This window comes from Mirounga leonina, unplaced genomic scaffold, assembly GCF_011800145.1.
Source record: "Mirounga leonina isolate KUSES-001 unplaced genomic scaffold, KU_Mleo_1.0 Mir_174, whole genome shotgun sequence".
In the NCBI taxonomy this organism is placed as follows: Eukaryota; Metazoa; Chordata; class Mammalia; order Carnivora; family Phocidae; genus Mirounga; species Mirounga leonina.
In genome coordinates this window covers 11,000,128-11,017,709 of record NW_023270451.1, presented here as the reverse complement: position 1 = coordinate 11,017,709, position 17,582 = coordinate 11,000,128, and the positions used below count along the sequence as shown (strand labels likewise).

Sequence of the window (17,582 nt, the reverse complement as noted above, 5' to 3'; positions counted from 1 at the left end):
ATGTATGAATGTATGAATGTATGAATGTATGAATGTATGAATGTATGAATGTATGTATGTATGTATATAGAGTCCCACTCCTTCAATATTAATGGCTATATGTACAATCAAATTAGCTTTCTGTAACAAGGCTTGGCACAATGTGAGTGGTATTAGCTGAAAGGACTATCAAATCCATCTTGGGTTGAAGATTGGCAGAATACATTGTGTATACTTAAAAGAATTAGTCAGCTGTAGTTGAAATATTTGAAATCATGAACCAGGGTCTAGGATGGTCAAGAATGACAAATTCAAGAGAGTAGACATTTTTATGTGGATAAAGTGTAAGTTTATAGGGAATATTGGACAAACAAGAAATTGTGGTAAATGATGGAAATTCGAGCAATTAAGAGTTCTAGTGATAGCAAGGTTGAGGCATGAGTGAGTGAGCAGGTTACTTAGATGGAAAAGAGTGAGAGTTTTTAGAGTTTTAATAGTGCTGAGCAAATTAATAATTAGCACTTAATGAATATCTGCTAAGGTCCAAACACTTTGCTAGGCCCTTCCCATATATTTCTCTCTCTCTTTTTTTAAAGATTTATTTATTTATTTGAGAGAGCGAGAATGAGAGAGAGAGAGTACATGAGAGGGGGGAGAGTTAGAGGGAGAAGCAGGCTCCTTGCTGAGCAGGGAGCCCGATGCGGGACTCGATCCAGGGACTCCAGGATCATGACCTGAGCTGAAGGCAGTCGCTTAACCAACTGAGCCACGCAGGTGCCCCTTCCCATATATTTCTAACATAATTTATATTCTGCAAAGTTGGTATAATTGTTTTCATTTACAGATGAGAAAGGGAAAGTTCAGAGAATTAAAAAATTTTGGCAAATAATTCAAAACCACTTATGTATATCTACAAAATATTTGGTGTTTCCTGTGTGTCTCTAATTAGTTTAAAAACTTACTATGTTAACTCGTTTAATCTTCACAGTGCATTGGAAAACTCACCTGAAAGTCAGAAAATTAAAGGTCTTGACCAAGTCTTACATAGAGTGAGATATTTGGGCTTGAATTCTTGTTTTTAGGTTACATAGCTTTTAGCTCTGTGCACCATATTTCTCACCTCAATGACATCTCAATAATCTTAGCCAACATATATTTACATGTCATTTGTCCAGTCAGTTTAAGTTTCTCTGTAAGGGTGACATTATGCCTTTAATGGGGTCTCATGGTACCTTTGGATGTAACTACTGTAATGTCAGCATCTTCATCTCTTCTGTTTGCCCTGTAGCATCTAACACATACTTAAAACATTAATTTCACTACTAAATAAAATACAGGCACATTAATTTCACTACTAAATAAAATACAGGCCTACGTAACCTGTGGAATGTCTTTCCAGTTAATGTTTTGGAAATAGAATGACTCTTGATTTTTGAAATCCAATTTTCACAGAGTAGACCGATTTCTCAGGAAGATATTTTTGTTTCTTGGTTTTATTTATTTATTTATTGCTGATGCCTATAAGGCAACTATTTATATTTAGAGCCTCCAGACTCAGTATTTTTTTAAATAATGTGATATCTGGGAAGAGTCTTGATTTACATTCCAAATGCAATTAGTGGCACATCAGAATCCTGTGTAGGTGCCAACCAAGGAGCCCTGCATGCTTTCTGTTGGTACTGAGAGGCCAAGCTGGGCTGATTGTTAACAGTCCTGTTTATCTTTTCATCAGGAAGCCGTGTTTGTAGCACTTTACACTCCTCTAAGAGTTTCTTACAGTTTTCACTGTACTTGGGCATTTGCTAAGTGCATATGGTACTGTTTTACTTAGGTTTTCAAAAGTTGGTTGGGGCTGTGGATTGATACCAATACACTATGGATTTGTTTCCATTCAACGTAATAAACGATAGACTATCAGAATTTCCACTCAAAATATCAGATTTTTCTGAAGCAGATTACTGGCTTAAATGGGAGATGCCTGTATTTCTTGGTGCCATTTGTTGATGTGTCAAATGGAAATCTGTAGCAATACCATCACATTTCCTCTCTCAGGTTACACACTTGAGGAGCATCTTTATGGGTTTTTAAATCTAATGTAATTATAACGATAGGCATTTGGGTCCAAACAGAAGGGATGGTGAGGCATCCAGGGCTGGGTTTAGGACCTCTTAACTGACACTAAGAGGGAAACAGATCCATATGCCCTGTGACCGTGAGGCTGCTCTCTACCACGCTCAGTGGTTTGATTTTTATCGTATTCTGTGCTGATTAATACATTCTTTAAAGGTTAGCAGTGAAGGGTTTTGAAACAATACTTTCTGTTGTAAATTGCCTCGTGGGAGAGTATTTTCTCCCTCCCTCATTCCATGAAGTAGTGTCTTCACTAAATGACTGTCTAAACAAAGACACTTTTGAAAGAAAGGTAGTTGCCAAATATCCCTTTAACTTGCAGAGCACGATGAATGGTATAGTGCACCTGATTTTTTAACGGAAAGTGTTCAAACAAGGAAAGGTTTCAGGCGACAGTTATAGTCTCTTTATAGGAAAAGAAACGTCTTTTGGAAATGTGATTTGCATAGTCTTGAGTTGCCTTAATTCCCTAGGATCCGAAAGTAATATTTAAAGTACCAGTAAGAGCCTTACTCTGTTGACCATTTGACAAGGCAATATGTGCTCTAAGAATGCGGCACTTGAAAAACATAGTGTAAAAGAGTGTTGGGTTTGTTGACTGCATTTAGGAAATGAGAATTTGATGCATGAAGTGACCTGCAAAGCTCATATAGGCAGGAATGACTATGTAATTTGTGGGGCCCAGTACAAAATGAAAATGTGAAGCCCTGCTTAAAAAGTGATTAAGAATTTTAAGACGGCAGCCAGAGTGTTATACCAGTTGGTGGGGTCCACCTGAGTGAGCAGAGGGCTCAATCCGACTGCACAGGTGGCCCACCCGTGAAGCTGGCCAGCCTTGCACACAGGCGATTAGTGGTAGGACTGACACTGGACATGGGATTTGTCCAGTGCTGTTCCTAGGATGATCGTCATCAATCTTTACCTGGTGACTTGGGAGTTTATGAGACCTATAGCGATTGTTAGAAGATTATATCAAAGTGAGGCAAAAAAAAAAAAAAATTCCATTTTTCTTTCTCTTTTTGTTTTATGAAATTACAAACTTGTCCCAACAGCATGATAGAACTGCTCTGATTTAAATGTGCTAGTATGATGTTTAGCATAAAAATAAATTTAGAGAAACCGGGCTGATCTAAGGCCACCCTCTTTGATTCACATAATAGAATCTGTAGATGGAACTTCATAGCATGCCATAGATTTGAAGGAAGTCTGATCAAGGAGTGTTTACTGTAAACACTATTTTAGCCTTTTATAGAGTTGAACTTCCAGTAGTGGTCTGATTCCTTAATGTTCTTAACTTTGTTTTTTTAAATCCAGTGATGTCTACTTTATCTTTTTATCCATGAACCCTGTATTACCCTATCGCAGAATTATATAAAATCTAAACCTTCTTTGGTGAATTCGTTTTCTAGCTTTTACTGAGTACCATGCAGGTAGAAGAAACCCTTTATGAGATAGGCAGCCCAGCTTTCTTTTCTTTTTTTTTTTATATACATGAGATTTTTTTTTTTAATCTATTCTCAATGATTTTTTAGAGCTTATGAGATCAAGAACCGCATTTGCAAAGATCAGCTGTCTGTGCCTTCCTTAAAATCCCCTCACACAGTCTACCATTAGAATGACGGAAAGCCCTATTAATTTTAATTAAAATATCATAGAACCATAAATCTTGAAGGAATTTGGGGAATTCATTTTTCTAGGCCTTCTCCTGTCAGGCAGGTGAATGTCTAAAGCACCAAGGTTAGGGAGGGTGTTGTTTTCTCAAACATTTTTAGTGAGGAAGCTTCCATAGTTGTAATACCCTGTTAGAGTTCCTTAGCTTGTTTTTCAAGAAATTATTTCTAACATCCATGTCCTTGTCTAATTTAAAGCTATTTTGTTTTCTGTTTTCTATGTGCATTGAATTTCGATTGGCCTTCTCCTTACAAGAATATCCCATTTTGTGTTTGTGTGTGTGTGTTGGGAGGGTTGAGGGTGGTAGGGACCATTGACTCATCCTAGCTTAGTGTTCTTAGCAAATAATGATAATTTTTATTTGCTGAATGGTCATTATTGCTGGGCATTGTTTTAAATTCTTTACACATATTCTTCAGATTATCTGTCTGAAGATCAGAGGTGTTACCTAAGAAGGCCAAAGCTATCTAACTCAAGAGTACCAAGTGGAAGAGGTTTTAAACCCAGGTATCTCTGACTCTTTAAAGCCTATGCCTTTTAATATGCTAAGCTCTGTAACCTAAGGAACCTGGTTTCTTTAGCTTTCCTCTATATATGGACATGTTTCCTATTACTTTTTCATTTTGTACTGTATTCTGGAACTTATCAAATATTTATTCTCCAACTTCCTTAAAACATAGAGGCCGGAATTGAAGATGGTAATTTACAAGGGAGCACTCAGAAAAAATCACAGTACAATTGCAAGTTAACCATTTTTCATTTGCCTGTGATCCAACAGCAGGAGCTGTTATTTAGTCTCTCTGGGTTGTATGGTAGATGATATGTATGTTAGATGATTCTGATATATTTTAAACTTATATTGGTAAATATACAAGTAAATAATTTAAACTATATGAAAATATAGTGTAAGATGAAAACAAAAATTCTCTTAAGAGTCCACTAGAGTAAATGACTTTTTTTTTTTTTTTAACAGTTTGGTGATTACCCTTTAAGGCCATAGTGTGTGTGTGTGTGTGTGTGTGTTATTTACCAATATTTCATGGAGATGTTTATGTCACTGGATACTAAATGCATTTAATTATTTTCAATAGCTTTGTAGTATTTTAATTATATTAATATATTGTTTATTTAGCCGGTCTCCTATTGAGAGACACTGTTTCTATATTTTTCATATAGACAATACTATTTATAGCACATCTTTATATATGGAAAAATGTTTGATTTTTATTTTACTAGAATTAAGTCATATAAATGGTTGAGTCAAAAAACAGACGGGGCATTTATACTTTTCTTTTAAGGAAATAGAAATCTTTATTTCTACTCCTTCCTTCTTCCCCTTTTTTATATTTGTTTTTAAATAGCAGGGCTTCTGATAGACTCAGGTGGGAGTGACAAGGTTGCCTTTGGCCCTGTATAATAAGTTAAATATGGTTCCTAAAACAGGAATTAATTTTGAATGATAGATATATTTTTAATTATTATAATAACGTCAAAAACTCATACTGTTCTCTACAGATTAGCGCCTTTGTTGTTGGCAACATAATCAGTGCAAAATTAACAGGGTGGCTGGGGCAAACATCTGTCTTCCAGATTTATTTAAAAAAAAAATACTCGGTCTAAGAGTTGCAGTAGCTGATTACACATACCAGCTCATCTGCTCTATCTCGCCAGCATGATCTCAGCCACAGGCAGGGAGCCAGCGTGCCGCACTGTGCATGAGCCATCAGACCTTGTATTCCAGGGCAACTGACACCATCGAGGCCCAGTTAAGAGCAAAAATCAAGTTGTGTCTTGACAGCCGAGGCGTTAGTTACGGAAGACTGTGCCTTCTGTGGCTAATTCATTCATTCGGTCCCAGGACTCATTACTCCCCAATTGCAGTTGCTCTTATAAATGTTGGTCTCTTGTTGCCTGACCGTCCAATCGCTTCTGATTGTTTGCACCGTCTTTTCTCAGAAATTCCAGGTCAGCTGACTCCAAAGTCCAGGAACACGTCATAATGACTCATTTTCTACAAGAGGGCTTACAGAGAATTTATTGCCCTGTACATTACTGCCCATGCCATTTTCCCCTCCTATACAACAACATAACGTGACCTCCTAAAAAGGAGGAGAATTAAATCATCTAGTATGATATTTAGGTGCTCAGAAGACTTCTTTACAACGTGGATGAGCAATAGCCATTTTTGCTTATAGTTAATCGTAATGAGTTTGACTTTTGCAGAAATGTCCATTGTCATGAAATGACTTTGCACACATCAACTTTCCCCTCTCGAATGGGCTTGGTTAAACTTAGAAGATCAAAATTTCTCGTGCCTTTATTTAGTAACCATATTTTGGCTAATGGTATCCATTGAGATGAAATGAATCCCCACAATCTCTCAGTAGAGAGTGATGACATTTTTAAATTCAAATATTACAATGTTCCAAAAATAACAAATACCTTACATAACACTTTAAATAGAAGGATAATAGTAATAACAATAATTTATTAAGTGCTAACTGTATACTAGGCACTGTGCTAAGGACTTTATTTGCATTTACTTATTTAATCCTTACAACATACTTTCGGACTTGGTGTTAACATAATCCTTATTTTATGGAGATATTTTGCCCAAGGATTTGAATCCAGATCCCTTTAACTCCCAAGCTTTATAGCAGCATTTCTCCTCATCCTGCCTTGACTTACTATGTGTCAGATACTCTGCAGAGTATTTTACATGTATTATTCCATTTAATAATTTCTTCTCTTTCTCCTCCTCTCTCCTTCTCCCCCTCTTTTTCCTACTCTTGTTCTTTAGTATTTATGTAAAAATATGTGGGTGTCGGCTGATGGAGACAGAGATCACAAAATCCTATTTATTTATTTTTTTTATTAAGCTCAGTGTAATTACTTGGGCTTATATGGGAAAATGAGCCATTTAAGAGTATCTATAAGCCACATACTGTGCTGGGACTTTTATGCCCATAAATGAATATATTCTGGGAGTGGTTTAGGGAAACTCTGGTCTAGATATTACAACATATACAGTTGTGGTAAAAGATAAAAAATGATTAGAATTGTTCTTATTTCTAAACTTGTGCTTAAATACCATGCAGATAATTACTCTCATCTAACCAGTTGACATTTCAATAAGTAAATTTTACTAACTCCTAAAGCACTGGTCGGTTATAAGCAAAGACGCAGAGCTAAGTGGATCACTTGCAGTTCTAAAGTTAAGATACGCTTAAAATGACCAACATTTAATTACAGAGAGTGAGCAGTTGGATGTGAGGGAGATCTGGCTCCAACATTTGTCACCCCACCGATCACCAGGGTTGATTTGGCTGATCTGGTTGGCTGGTGGTGTGCCCTTCCCCCCTCACGGCTCTCTCTCGGGGTATACCCCTCCTGAAGATGCATGCTGGGCCAAAGAGGACAACCTTCCTGGAAAGAGGAGGTTCAGTCTTCAGTGAGGGGTATCTTAGTAGCTGTGATTCCCTGCTAGAAGCTGCAAATAAACTCTTAAGTTCCATGTGTAGGGGAAGTGAGAGTGGTCAAGCTTCAGAGAGTCCAGACACATCCAAATGAGGCACTGCATGTGACAGTTTATCTTTAAAATAGATGGGTATGTGGAGAGAGGGAGAGAAAAAGAGAGAGAGGGGCATCATAGGAATGGGAAAGGTAAAACATGGAGACCAGCTGAGTATCTTTAGAATACAAAGAACTTGCGATGACTCTCTTAGAATTGTTATGCCTCATAAAAGTTCTAGATGTTTCATGTATTCGCTGTTATTCTTTTGCCCTCAAATTGTTTACTGGAACTTTATAGTAACGAGAATGATGTTATTTTTGGGGAATTTGGAGGGGGATAGCTCTTTCTTTGATTTCAGTGATGTCAGATGTCTGCCCGTCTTCTGGCCAGGAAAATGAGGCCTGCTTAATGTTGCTGCACTTCCATGATCAAATTTCTCTTCACTAAAAGGTAGTAGCTAGTTCTTAGCTGACATTTCACACCCATTGCCCCATCGCTGTCGGAAGCTAAATCAGCATATTAAGAAGCAGCAATTAGTACTCATGCCTGCCCAAGGAAAAGTTACCGTGTTCTAGTTACCCCGAGGATCCTCAGCTGCTCTCCCTGAAGCATTTCTCAGCTGCGTAGAAGGCACACTGACTAAATACTGGAAGGAGGACAGGTTAAAGACTTAAAGGCAGTTCCTGTCAAGGCAGGCCATACTTTTCCTCTCAGCCGCACGCCCGTGGGAATTATCCCTATGATCTGCCAGTGTTTTCTTGCCACATAAGTAGGCGTCCATTACGGAGGGAGCCGGCAACGTACACTTTTGCTGTGTTTGTGTGACAATAGTAATTTCCTGCTTCCCCCTTTAGTGCCAGTGTTTAAAAAGGAAAATAATGTATACATTTTAAGAAGCAATGAGCTCCAAAAGACTCTTGACAGCTTATATAAATGCAAGATCGTATGTATGGTACAGCTGATGTTTAAAAAGTGGATAATAGGGGCGCCTGGGTGGCTCAGTCGGTTAAGCGTCTGCCTTCGGCTCAGGTCTTGATCCTGGAGTCCCGGGATCGAGTCCCTCATCCGGCTACCTGCTCAGCAGGGAGTCTGCTTCTCCCTCTCCCGCTCCCCCCTCTTGTGCTCTTTCTCTCTCTCACTCTCTCTCTCAAATAAATAAATAAAATCTTTAAAATAAATAAATAAATAGGGCGCCTGGGTGGCTCAGATGGTTAAGCGTCTGCCTTCGGCTCAGGTCATGATCCCAGGGTCCTGGGATCGAGCCCCGCATCGGGCTCCCTGCTCAGCAGGGAGCCTGCTTCTCCCTCTCCCTCTGCCTGCCTCTCTGCGTACTTGTTCTCTCTCTCTATCTCTCTGTCAAATAAATAAATAAAATCTTAAAAAAATAAAAATAAAAAATAAAAAGTGGATAATATTCAGCTCCTATGAACCAAAGACTGGAGTCTGCCCCCTGTGCCCTCAGTGACGTTGGTATATCCTTTTCGGATTCACTTGTAGCATTACCTGCTCAAGTATTATGGAATGAGGTGTTTTGATTTACGTATTAAACAGTCACTTTAGTTCTTTCCTAATGCTTCAGGTAACAAAACCATTCCATTATATTTAGTTCTCATTATTAGAGAGGGGCGAAAATACTATAGGCCTGTCTCCTTGCAGGGAGCCAGATTTTTCTCTTTATGATAAAATTGGTGTGCTGAGAGAAAGAGGAATTGGAAGTAGAAACTGAAGTGATGAAGGTATTGGACATTATTTTTCCCCCCGTTTTGATCAGAGAATCAATAGTTTGACTCATGTTTATAAAGACAGCTAGTAATGAAAGGAAATTATTGAATTATTGAGAATATATACAAACACAAATCAACAGACCTCAGTGAGAGACAAAACTTGAATTGTTCTGTCCCAGAAAATAGTCATTTGTTAAGTAAAATACATACGAGGTTTTTGATTTTTGAGAGTCTCTGTTTACTTTCTCTGACCCTGGTATTCCCATACCACAAAACAAATAATATATTTTTAAAAATACCTCTCACCTGGTGGCATTAATCTGAAATTTTTAGACTTAATAATATTATCCAGTATTTGCAAAGCATAATCAGTGATTAATTAAAATTCAATGAGGGGTGCCTGCCTGGCTCAGTTGGTAGAGCATTCGACTCTTGATCTCGGGGTCATGAGTTCAAGCCCCAAATTGGGCATAGAGCTTATTTAAAAAGAACCCCAACTGACTCTTTTATATAGGAGGGTGATAGGCTTAAAAATCCAGAACAAGAGAGAGAAAAAGCTATTTGTCCCTTTTTCCCTCCACAGTGTAATATGAAGTAGAATAGTAAGTACAAGGTGCTGAAGCCATTGTTACCGCTTATACTTGCTTTGAGTCTTCACATTATCACAGGTGTAATGCTGGATAAGTTTATCTCATGCATTTCTGTACCATATTAAAATACCATTATTACTGCTGCTGAGGCAGTTGGACATTTGAGTCAGGAGAGAAGGCCTGCTCTTTAAAGTTGCAAAACAAAATGGGGTGCCTGGGTGGCTCAGTTGTTAAGCATCTGCCTTCGGCTCAGGTCATGATGCTGGAGTCCCGGGATCGAGTCCCGCATCTGGCTCCCTGCTCTGCGGGAAGCCTGCTTCTCCCTCTCCCACTCCCCCTGCTTGTGTTCTCTCTCTTGCTGTTTATCTCTCCCTGTCAAATAAATAAATAAAATCTTAGGGCGCCAGGGGGCTCAGTCATTAAGCATCTGCCTTCGGCACAGGTCATGGTCCCAGGGTCCTGGGATCGAGCCCCGCATCGGGCTCCCTGCTTCTCCCTCTCCCACTCCCCCTGCTTGTGTTCCCTCTCTCGCTGTGCCTCTCTCTGTCAAATAAAGAAATAAAATCTTTTAAAAAAATAAAAAAAAAAAAATTAAAAAAAATAAAAAGGCCAGGCTCTATGGGGCGCCTGGGTGGCTCAGTTGTTAAGCGTCTGCCTTCGGCTCAGGTCACGATCCCGGGGTCCTGGGATCGAGCCCCGCATTGGGCTCCCTGCTCCGCGGGAAGCCGGCTTCTCCCTCTCCAACTCCCCCTGCTTGTGTTCCCTCTCTCGCTGTGTCTCTCTCTCTGTCAAATAAATAAGTAAAATCTTTAAAAAAAAAATAAAGTAAAACAAAATAGATGATTTTTTCTTATGCAAATATGAATCAAGTAAATTAAGTAAGGTTCTAATATTTTTTAAAGGAAAAGGTGACATGCAAAAGTTTAACAAAATATTTGTCTCGGGAGCTGTAAGATCGCCAGTACCACACCTCAGTAATGTTAAATTTCCTTGCAATGTTTCCTACATATTGTTGATATTCACTACATTATTTGGTATGCTGACTACGGGAACAACTAAGAAGACTGATTTTTGCCAGAAGTCTCATTATCTTGGTATTCAGAAGAGTTGGATGAAAACAGCATTCTCTGGCTTTCTCACATTGTCTAATGACCCAGCACATACAGCTGACTGGAAGAATAAATGCTTTTAGCATTTTGAACACAAGTATAATTCCTTTAGTGTCTGTAAAAAATTAATGAAGACAAATATAACTTTTATTTTTTTCTTCAATTTTTAGTTAAGACAGCAAATGTAACAAATAGAAAAGAATAAAATCAAGCAAACCAGAAGTATTTACCTGTCTGCTTTAGCAACCTTTGATACTTTGAGAATCAGATAGAAAAGAAACCAAACGTTAAGATTGAAGATGTAATGGCTTAAAGGTTATTTATTCATCTGATTCTTTTAGAATGGTATGATTTTTTTCATAAAAGCATGGGATATAAATAAAATTGGTCGAAAAGAATATTACTTTACTTAAAAAGTGTATTTAAACAATTGGTAGACATCATTGGCAATATATAATATACTTTTATTTTTTATTTAGTACTTACTATTTTACAGTAATATGTATTGTTTGATTTACAAAATATACATGTTTGATATAAGAAATATGAGAATGAGAAAAAGTTTAAATCATCATCTGGATAGTCATCACTTACATTTTTGGTGTGTATCATTCCACTATTTCTATAAAAATATTTACTTTAAAAGTTAGGTTAAGCCAACATATTTTGTGTGCATGTACATTCATGAATCAGACTCTTGCTATAAATATTTCAAATTTATCATCTCAGTTAATCTTCATAATTATCATTTCAGAAGTTATCTGAAACTCAGATAAATATATATTTCAAAATCCTAAGATTTTTAAAAAAATATTTATTTGAGAGAGATAGAGAGTAAGTGCGTGCACACATGGGGGCAGAGGGGCTGTGGGAGAAGGAGAGAGAATCCCAAGCGGACTCTGTGCTGAGCTCAGTCACACCACCCTCAGATCACGACCTGAGCCAAAACCAAGTGTTGTACACTCAATCAACTGCGCCACTGAAATCGAAAGATTAATTAGTGGTAGAGTTAGGGCCATTTGAAACTGGTGACAACTGATGCTTTGTGTCTTAAAGATTGTTGTATCATTTCCCTAACATATCACTACAGTTCCTGCATTTTCCTGTATTACTGCCTATTCATTTATAACATGCTTTTTGTGCTTGTCTAAACTGTCTTTTGGCCATAACAAAGTTTACTTAACAGCCCCCTCTCAGTAGACAGTTAGGTTTGATTTATGTTTCTCTGTAAGTAAGTAATGCTGGGATACATATCCTTGTGATGGTCATTTCACAAATCCTGGATGATTCCCATGAATAAATGTTACAAATTAGAGACCGTAGAGCTGAGAGTGTGCATGTTTCAGATCTTTTTATTACTTGTCCTTGAATTGAGCTCTGAAAGTTTGTGCCACCATTTGAATGTACCCACTTTTCATTGGGTATTATCATTTGAAAATACATGGCAACTACATAAGTGAAAATTTTATCATTAATGAAAATATTCTTTATGATATCATATCGATGAATTACTAAAACACTGAAAATCTAGAGTTTTAATAATGGGCACAGTTATATGAGGATTTTGCTTTCCCATAGAGTTTGTATGCCCGTGGAACATTCTTTTTTTTAGAAAGAAATATACTCTCATTGTAGAATGTAAAAGTATATAATTTATCAAACACAATTTAATGCAAACATTCCTCATTTATGTAAAAAGAAATCTTAAGAAAGAATTAGGATATGAAATTTTTGAAAATTAGATACCAGATTTTTTTTGTCATCTAATATAGTAGTGGACATAAATAAAACTCTATAAGGCTACTCTTAGCAACTCTGTTTTTTCATTATGTATGATTGGGACACAAGTAACATTTTGTAGTACATATAAAATATTTGCATATTTAGATTCATTAAACTTAGAAAACATTCACCAAAGTAATCACAAAGTAATCACATAACAAACCTTCCTTTAGCTATTCACTTTCCTACCCTTTCAACTTTTATGCAATAACAATGAAATTGCATTGTGTAAATTTAAATTGCAATGTGAAATTGATTAAATTTGGATGTTATTTATCAACTTATTTTTTTTGTAAAATTTAAATTTGGAAGTTGCCATCAGCTATTTTTTATAATTATTAATATTAGTAATCCAGATGCTAGTTCCTTCTTACTATATTGAAATATTTTGGCTCTGTTTCAAAAGAGAGATTATATGAATATAATGGATATTTTAATTTTAGAAAGTATATTATACATTCATATTATATCCATAACATTTTTGACTGTCATTTAAGACTTGACCTTAGTAGAAAAAAAAGTTGATAGTATCCATACTTAAGGAGATAGAAATAATTACTGCAAAAAGATTGCCTTTCCTGTGTACTTATGATAGCAAAAGAAAACAAAACACTGATGCTTTTTTTTTCCACACATATTCTGAATAAAACTCTAGTTTTGTATGAACTAGTGTTTCTAGTTTTGTTTTATGTGGACAACATGATCTGTATGGGAAATCACAGAAGAGCTTTCCAAGTTCCCATTTACTTCTATATAAAATATTACTCGTTTAGAATGAAATCTGTATTTCTATCAAGGCCTATCAGCCGTTGTATGATCTGTTTTTTCTTTTCTTCTCTGATTCATTTCATTTCTCTTGACCTCTCAAAATGCTTCAGTTTCTAGGCTGCCTTTATCTTCATTCTCATGTAAGAGTATTTGCATATTCTTTTTTTTAAAGAGTTTATTTATATATTTGATAGAGAGAGAGAGAGCACGTGAATGCAGGAGCACAAGCATGGGGAGGGGCAGAGGGAGAGGGAGAAGCAGACTCCCCACTGGCAGGGAGCCCTAACATGGGGCTCAATCCCAGGACCCTGGGATCATGACCTGAGCCGAAGGCAGATGCTTAAATGACTGAGCCACCCAGGCTTCCCAGAGTATTTGTATATTCTGTTTCCTTTCCCAGGTCAGTGCTTTGTCTTCCATTCCTTAGAGTCAATGTGAAAGGTCAATTGATTAAAATGGCCCTGTTTGACTGTCTTGTTTGAATCAGAAACCCCACCCGTATTTGTTTTTCTGAGTTACAGACTCCTACATTACCTTTAGAGCAGTGATAACAAATTGGTAATTATTAAAGTTTTTGTTCTTTAATTTCATTGTCTCTTTAAGCCCTAATGTCCATAAAGGCCCATTTCAATTCTTACTCTTTATGTCTGCCTCCCTCACATAGTGTCTGATGTACCGGGACAGTTTAATAAATATTTACTGAGTAAAAAGTTGCTTGCTGATTAAAATATAGCTCTGTTTCCTTAATGGTCTTTATAATACTTCTTAGTTTTTTATAATCCTATTCATTTAGGGCTTTAGAAATGAATTTGCATCACGTTTATTTGATTGCTGCTCATATAATAATAAAACCGAAACTTTGAATGAAATAATAGTGAGGACACATTGAAATCATATAGATGTATTTTCACTTTTTACATGAAAAAATCCTTGCTCTTGTTTCTGAGAACACAAAAAAATGCAAAAAAATGAGAAAATAAGAGAACCAACTTCAAAATAAAAAGAACAAACAACTACAACTACTGAGCATAGTTTGGTATAAGATCAACTTTTATGTTTTCTTCTTTAATGTTAATATCATGTCTATATGATACAGAGAAATTATTATTATTATTATTTTTAAAGATTTATTTATTTTAGAGAGAGAGAACACATGAGCAGGGGTAGGGACAGAGCAGGGGGTGGGAGAGAATCTCAGGCAGACTCCCTGCTGAGCATGGAGCCCGGTGTGGGGCTCGATCCCATGACCCTGATATCATGACCTGAGCTGAAGTCAAGAGTTGGCTTCTGAACGGACTGAGCCACCCAGGCGCCCCAAGAGAAATCATTTTTTTCCAGTTCACCAAGTCAGGCAAAAATGATTTGGCCCTTGCCATTGTTTTTACTTATTAATTAAATTGTGCCTACTTTAACTTGCTATTATAAAAACCATTTGGGGGAACTTTCCTTTTAAATAAATTCCATAGTGTGATTGAACTTTAAATATGAAATTTAAAATAAAGAAAGGGAACTAATCATGAGTTCTGGTTTCCAATTTTATATATGGACAGAAGATACTGTCATCCAGACGTTAAGAGTATTATAGAAATGAATGGAAAACTTGGATTTTGACAACTCCTGAAATACATAAGCAAAAAAGGAAACCAGTGGAACCTCAGAGGACTTGATAATGTGACTAGTATTATCCTTTAGTGGCAACTATAATTACAGTCTTTTTCTTTAATAAATATTGATAAGTACAGGAATATAAAGATGGAAATGTCCCTGTAGGAATGTCCACATTGTCCTTGGATTCCCAGTTTATAGAAAATATTTATGTGATATAGATCTTTAGACTATTACTTATTAGAGCATTTAAATAATTCATACTAACTGTTATTTAGTAATTCTGGTTAACATTTATGTTCTGCAATAGCTGCAAATACTTCTTTGTATCAAATTGAAGGGTTTTTGAATAACATTTTCTAATTAGTCATGTGTTTCATAATAATTTTTTTAATGCATTTATGAAGGAAAGTTTTTTTAAATTTTTTTATTTAAACCTCAGTTATACCCTATTTGATTCTAATTAAAACTACCCTTTGGCAATAAATTCTCCTCCTGATATATCCATACTACAAGAGTAATTGTAGAACATTATGGTTGGGTCTCATTTGGTAATAAGGTTGTTTATGGTGAACGAATACATAATTATTTTTAGGATTGCTTATTACTCCTTCTGTCATAATGCAAAATTCTTTATTACTGGCCTCTAGCTCCTTAAATAAAATACATTCCTGAGAGGTGGTGCTATATAGAATGAGCTGAACAAAGCCGTAAGTCACAGATATTAGTGAAAACCACAGCTAGATTAAAAAAGCTAAAGGTAATCTTGGGAATAAATGTAGCCACTGTATCTTAGAAATATATGTATTTTTATAGGGCCCTTCCTTATTCTGTAATTATAGTAAAACTTCTCTACATTTTAATTTCTTTTGAAAATGAATGTTGACCTTGCTTGAGGTTTGTTTACTACTAAATACTGCACATTCTTTCTGTTATGCTACAGTTTTTACAATAAGATTAGGAGTATTACACTTTTATTTAGATAAAGCTCCCTATAAAAAACAAATGGCAGATTATCTTTCAAACCAACTTTCCCCCAAATTAAATGGGGGGGATAATATGTTTATTCAATATTAGCTGTCAGAAGACATTTATGTCATGTTGATTATCAAGGTTGTTGTCATACTACTGAATGGAGTAAAGCATTCGATATGGTTTTTTTAAGTGAATAAACCCAGTATCCTAGACCCTGAAATATAAAATGATCTCTACATGTTAATAGGCAGTCTTCAACTACATGCACAAATCCTTTTGCTGTCAAGTGTTAGAATTTTATTTATTGGATATAGACCATTAGCCAGGTACATATATGATACAAGAATTCATATATAAATATGATATTCATATACAATTGATCAGGATACTATACAACATATGAAATCATGAAGAACATACAAGGTACAATGATAATACATAGGAGAGAATGATTAACTCTACATTGTTGGGGTTGGGATGGGGTCAGGGAGTGCTGTAGCTGCATTGTAAACCAGTACATACTGAAGTGAATAAGAGTTTGACATACTTGTGAAAATAAAACGTGCAGTTAGGTCTCTTAGGTCTGAGTTCCTGTAAATTCATCAGAATCCTCCCTGCTACTCCAAGAAGGTTTCTTTCTTTTTTTTTTTTAAAGATTTTATTTATTTATTTGACAGAGAGATAGAGAGAGAGCACAAGTAGGCAGAGCTGCAGGCAGAGGGAGAGGGAGAAGCAGGCTCTCCGCTGAGCAGGGAGCCCGATGCGGGGCTCGGTCCCAGGACCCCGGGATCATGATCCGAGCTGCAGGCAGCTACTTAACCGACTGAGCCACCCAGGCGCCCCTCCAAGAAGGTGTCTAATTAGGTGTCTTTCTGCTAATTAATTGTGGGAGCTCAAAGCTTCATCTCCTGTAACAGCTATAGCTCTTAAGACTGCGAAAATTTAGCTTGACACGTCCGAGCAGACTGATTCAGATGTCACAAATGCTCTGAGATGTTAACCCCATTTTAAAAGGGTCACTTATAGAAACAGCTTTTGCTGTTCAGTATCTGCATGATCACATAGTAATCTCACATTTCACCCCATCCTTGAGTTACACTGTCACAAAGTTGTCCTGTGTTATAGCAGTGTGACTCATTTATGTTCATACACTAAACAGTACGTCTTGCTAAATTTGGAACTATCCCTCCCAGTACAATGTCTGAGTCAGAGCACAGGCGAGACAAAATTTTTTTTTTTTCTTTCTGGACATGTGTAGGAGTAGGTGGGCCAGGTGCTCTTGTTACGGAGATTGAATAGGTGAATCTTTTCTCCTCTGATATTCGTTCCTTACTGTAGTAAGGAACATTTTACATTAATTTATAAATCTGTTTTTTTTTTCTTTATAGAGTATTTGAGGAAATGGGCAAACGGAGTATTAGAAATTTATGTTTTCTTCCCAAATAATGATGTCTCCTGTTTTACTTCCTTTCCTGGAGGATTTTGTGCAACTGATAATTAGATGGCAAGGCTTCCCTCTGTTACCTGTTTAATTTAGCATATGAAAATATTGATAACTATGGGTCTCTGTATACTTGTTATCTTCAGCTGATATGTTTTGGACTGATTTAATTTTTTTCTTTGTTACTTTGTTAATTAGATTTTTATAAAGTGAATATAAGATCTTGTAAAAACAGGGGCGCCTGGGTGGCTCAGTCGTTAAACGTCTGCCTTCAGCTCAGGTCATGATCTCAGG

At 36.5% G+C, this 17,582-nt stretch overlaps 1 protein-coding gene and 1 long non-coding RNA gene across 10 annotated transcripts in view; one reads left to right on the top strand and one right to left on the bottom strand.

The window, feature by feature from the left end:
* Nucleotides 1–8,158, bottom strand: part of LOC118020690 — an 11,861-nt gene extending 3,703 nt beyond the window's left edge. The window contains exon 1 of the long non-coding RNA XR_004681983.1: nucleotides 7,874–8,158. This is a non-coding gene — a long non-coding RNA (uncharacterized LOC118020690). The remainder of the gene's footprint in view (nucleotides 1–7,873) is intronic.
* The window catches only part of CACNA2D1 (calcium voltage-gated channel auxiliary subunit alpha2delta 1), a 506,844-nt gene that overhangs the window by 116,421 nt on the left and 372,841 nt on the right, over nucleotides 1–17,582 (top strand). The window lies entirely within an intron of this gene.